This window comes from Apodemus sylvaticus, chromosome 18 (genome assembly GCF_947179515.1).
Source record: "Apodemus sylvaticus chromosome 18, mApoSyl1.1, whole genome shotgun sequence".
NCBI lineage: Eukaryota > Metazoa > Chordata > Mammalia > Rodentia > Muridae > Apodemus > Apodemus sylvaticus.
In genome coordinates this window covers 56,499,789-56,505,405 of record NC_067489.1, presented here as the reverse complement: position 1 = coordinate 56,505,405, position 5,617 = coordinate 56,499,789, and the positions used below count along the sequence as shown (strand labels likewise).

At 38.5% G+C, this 5,617-nt stretch overlaps 1 pseudogene; it reads left to right on the top strand.

The window, feature by feature from the left end:
* The first annotated feature begins 1,317 nt into the window (after window positions 1-1,317).
* On the top strand, window positions 1,318-5,247 carry LOC127668476 (ruvB-like 1; annotated as a pseudogene).
* Window positions 5,248-5,617: the final 370 nt, after the last annotated feature.

Sequence of the window (5,617 nt, the reverse complement as noted above, 5' to 3'; positions counted from 1 at the left end):
GATATACCACATTTTTTGCATCCACTCTTCTGTTGAGGGATACCTGGGTTCTTTCCAGCATCTGGCAATTATAAATAGGGCTGCTATGAACATAGTAGAGCATGTATCCTTATTACATGGTGGGGAATCCTCTGGGTATATGCCCAGGAGTTGTATAGCAGGATCTTCTGGAAGTGAGGTGCCCAGCTTTCGGAGGAACCGCAAACCCAGGATAGCTAAAACTATTCTCAGCAACAAGAGAAATTCTGGGGGAATCAGTATCCCTGACCTCAAGCAATACTACAGAGCAATAGTGTTAAAACTGCATGGTATTGGTACAGTGACAGGCAGGCAGATCAATGGAACAGGATTGAAGATCCAGAAATGAACCCACACACCTATGGCCACTTGATCCTCGACAAAGGGGCTGAAAACATCCAATGGAAAAAAGATAGCCTTTTCAACAAATGGTGCTGGTTCAACTGGAGGTCAACATGCAGAAGAATGCGAATTGATCCATCTTTATCGCCTTGTACTAAGCTCAAATCCAAATGGATCAAGGACCTCCACATAAAGCCAGACACTCTGAAGCAAATAGAAAAGAAACTGGGGAAGACCCTTGAGGACATTGGTACAGGGAGAAAATTTCTTCACAGAACACCAATAGCGTATGCTCTAAGATCAAGAATTGACAAATGGGACCTCATAAAATTACAAAGTTTCTGTAAGGCAAAGGACACCATCAAAAGGACAAATCGGCAACCAACAAATTGGGAAAAGATCTTCACCAATCCTACATCAGATAGAGGGCTAATATCCAATATATATAAAGAACTTAAGAAGTTAGACTCCAGAAAACCAAACAACCCTATTAAAAAATGGGGTACAGAGTTAAACAGGGAATTCTCACCTGAAGAACTTCGGATGGCGGAGAAGCATCTTAAAAAATGCTCAACTTCATTAGTCATTAGGGAAATGCAAATCAAAACAACCCTGAGATTTCACCTTACACCAGTCAGAATGGCTAAGATTAAAAATTCAGCAGACAGCAGGTGTTGGAGAGGATGTGGAGAAAGAGGAACACTCCTCCACTGCTGGTGGGGTTGCAAATTGGTACAACCACTCTGGAAAACAATTAACTTTAACATAGGGTGTTGGAACAGAACTGAAGATGGCTGGTTGAGAGGCAACAGAGTCACATGACAAATACCAGCAACTCTGATTACTGAGACAAGCATCAGGGTGCAGACATGAGTTTATGCCCACCCCTTTAGCTTTGAATAAATCTCAAGCAAATAATTGACTTATTCTATCTTGTCCCATCATCATCCTATTCCAATGAAAGCCTGTCCTGATGAGGTTACTCAGAAGGAGTCATTTGTGAAGACCTCTGTGAAAACAGGCAATGCAGCCACCTCCCTTGCCATGGTGCCTGTTGGTTGTCTCACCAGTGTTTCAGGAACCATCTTGGATGCATGTGTGTCAGATCAGGACACTTCCCAGATCAGTATGAGTCTGTGGTGCCTAGCTCTCCATCCCACTTTTTCATCAAAGGTTGACTTCCACATCCCCCATAATAAAATGTCGATGATACTGGTTTGAAATAAATACAAATACAAAATTTGAAGCAACAATGTATACTGATAAGAACAGAGAAACATGCCCAGACAAAGCATTATGAGATACAAACACACATATACACACATAAAACAAACAAACAAAAACACACAACAGCAGCAACAACAAAAACAACAACAGCAACAGCAACTATACTTTGTAATGGCCATCTTCTGGTGGGCATGGGATCTGGACTTAAGAGCAATTTGTGTCCTTTGTAAGACTTAATTGAAGAAAACTAATTTTTTTTTTATGTGAATGGAGAGAATTGATGGAGACATCCCATTCAGGACAGAGTACTCCGGTATCTCTTACTCTAGGCATGTTGTATAGTTGTAGTTTCCTGTGTACAGACAACTAGCCTCTTTGATGAGAAAGGTGCAGTGGTGAAGAAGAATGTAATTTTGTTGTTAATTTCCTTAACGGTACAGTGGTACCTTTCCACAGCTCCAAATGAATCAAAAAGTTCAACATAAGGCCATATACATTGAAGAGAATACACATTCACATGCATCTGATAGAAGAGAAAGTGTGAAATTGTCTTGACCTTATTGGCACAGAAAGGACTTTCTGACAATAACACTGATTGCAGTGGCACTAAGAACAATTAATAAATGAAACTAAAAATCTTCTGTTTAAGCGGAACATGAATTAAATAAAGTCATAGTTTACAAATGATTAAAGAATTTTACCCAACTATACATGTAATAGAAGGCTAATATCTAAAATTATATAAAGAACTAAAAATCATTGACATGAAGATAATAAGTAGATATATTTTAAAATGTGGTACAGCTATAGATTATTGTCACAAGAGAAAATGCAAATGGCTGAAAAGTGTGTAAAGAAATGTTCAACATCTTAGTCCCAGGGGAAACAGAAATCAAAATTACTTTGAGATAAAAATCTTTTACCACTTGACAAATAAGTGATATCTCATGTTGGCAAGGGTAGAGTATAAGTGGAGTACTTATCAATTGCTGATGGGAGTGTAAACTTGAATATGCACTATGGAAATCAGTCTGGTAGTTCATGAGTAATTTGGTAATTGATCTACATTAATATCTAGCTTCGCCACTCTTGGGCAAAGGCTGTATTCAAAGTGTGCTTCTTTTTGCTATAGAAACTCCTTTTCAACCATGCTCATTGCTGCTTTATTCAAAATAGCTAGAAACTAGAAACAACTTAGAATGAACAACTTAGACGTCAATAGATGAAGAGATTTAACAAATAAAAAAAAACTAAGCTATGGTGCTTTTATGTACTGAATATTGCATTGCTGTTAAAAAGGTGAAATCTACAAGTAAATTGATGGATCTAAAAAAAAATTATCCTGAATGAAGTAACTAGAACATTTAATGACAAATATGGTATGTATTTACCTATATGTGGAAGTTAGCTGTTAAATCTTCAATAAGCAATCCATATAACTACAGAGGATAGGTATAGAGTAAGTGCCTGGGGGTAGGAATGAATCATCTTAGGAAGGGAAATGATATGAATGTCTATGAATGGATTGATGGAGGGAGGCTAAAATGTTAGAATCAAACAGGGGTGTGAAGAAAAAGAGGTGAAAAAGGTAATATGAGGAGGACAGCTAAAACTATGGGCTGTTTGAGGGACTGTATGGAAAATGAATACAACAGAACCTTTCTAAAATAGATACATATATGAAGGTGATCTAAATAGAATCACCAATCACCAAATAGAATGGGGTAGATGAAGCTACATCTGGCCATCTCAGATTGCCAAATGAAGACTCCAGTTCTGAAAATTGGTTAACCTGATGAGTTGTTTGCCAAAGGGGCCATGTGGTAGCCCCCAAATGATCTAACCTATGCCAATCTTGATCTTTACAAACTGCTGGCAAGGCCCTATTGCCTAAGACAACATCTAACACATTGAACATGGAGAAGTTGATCTGGTGGCTACCTAGATGAGCTGATAGTACTATAAGACACTCTGCATGCTACCAAAGAGGAAAACTAAACACAAACATAGCTACAAAGCCTTAGATCTACCATGGTCACCTGCATGCTTCACTAGTGGAAGAGTGGTCAAAGGCTTGCAGAGCTAACTAACCAACATCTGATAGGATTTAAAGCCCAATATGGATTGTGGCACTCATCTCTGAAATTTCACTCCTAAACAAGAATCTACTGTATTTTATCCATATGGTTTCTATTAAGTCCCCTCAGGTGCACCAGTAAGGAGCCTCCATTTGATGGAGGACTTCCCCACTTTAGGATAACCTTGGCAAAGAATACAGAGTTTCAAAATTAAATAAACTGAACCCTTTCTTTTTCTTCAGGTGAGTTACTAGTGATATGTGCTTACTATTTGACTCATTATCAGAACCCCTACACTCAAAATACAGTTTTAATTATATAAGTGAAATAAAATCACCATCTTCATGCAGATTGTAAGGTTAAACATACAAGAGATATTTATTATTACTATTATTATTATTATTATTATTATTATTTATTAGCACCCTCTGGTTGAGTTGTAACATGTAGCTTACTGAAAGAGCTTGAAAGTTCTATTTTGCTGAACAACAATAATGAAGAAAAAAATCATTTACATCCTGACATTTTTCCTGATATTATAGAAAAGATGTGGCTGATCACATTATAGTACATATTATGATGCTTTGAATATGGCAAACTTGTATGAAACACGTCAATGCTCTGTTCATCTCAAGGCCACGACTGAAGCACTGACTTCAGTACCAAGTGTCCTCCCCAGTCACTCAGGGTTCCAGACTCAAGTACTACTTTCATATGCAACAAAAGTGAGGCAGTAAGTTGAAAGAAGAATTAAGAATTTACACTGGGTAGAGGCTGGAGATGTGGTTTACAGTGAAGTGAACGGTGGAATTGTGAAGCAGTAAGGCATATGTGATACCTACACCACAGAATTTGACCTTCAAGCTGAAGAGTACATCCCTTGCCAAAGGGAGATGTGCACAAAAGAAAGAAAATCATATAGGATGTGACCTTGAATGACCTGGATATGGCCAATGTACTACCTCAGGGTGTCCAAAATATTCTGTCCTATGATGGACCAGTTAATTAAGACAAAAAAGGGCAGAGATCACAGATAAACTGTGAGGAGGGATCAACAAGGTGGTGAACATATACATTGATCAGGGCATTACAGAGCTGGTCCCTGGAGTGCTCTTTGTCAATGAGGTCCACATGCTGGATATCAAGTGTTTTACCCACCTGCACTGAGCCCTGGAGTCGTCCATCGCCCATTGTCATCTTTGCATCCAACCAAGGTAAGTGTGTCATCAAGGGCACTGAGATATCACTTCTCCACAGGATATCTTCTTGGGACTGCTGGACCTGGTGATGATCATCAGGACCATGCTGTATATGGCACAGATGAAAGAAGATCATGAAGATCTGAACCCAGACGGAAGGCATCAACATCAGCAAGAAGGCGCTGAACCACCTTTGGGAAATTGTCACCAAGACCACTCTAAGGCATTTGGTATAGCTGCTGACCACAGCAAACCTGCTGCCCAAGATCAATGCAGGGGACAGCATTGAGAAAGTGCCTGGGTAAAGGATTGGAGAGCTCTTTTATGACACCAAGGCCTCTGCCAAGATTCTGGCTAGCCAGTAGGACAAGTATATGAAGTAACGCAGGTTTGGTGGTACACCCAGAGGACAGACCCCACACTATGGGCAGGGTCTTGCTTCAAGCATGCTTTGACATTTCTTTGTAAATTATCAAAGCTTCCTATTTATTTGGAAGAAACCCTTTCTATTCTACCTGTTTTCTAATAAAACAGAATAGGTTATTTTGAAAAAAAAAAAGAGAAAATCTACATTGATTTGTTGAAAAGCAAACTAACATTGAAGGGAAATTGTAATCACTGAATTTCATCAAAAGAAATGGAAATATACAGCATTCCTTTAGAATGAGTCTACATTTTAGAATATTTTATCAGAATGAACATATTTTCAAATAATATGAATATTCTTTCAAAATACTGGTTCAAAGAGAAACT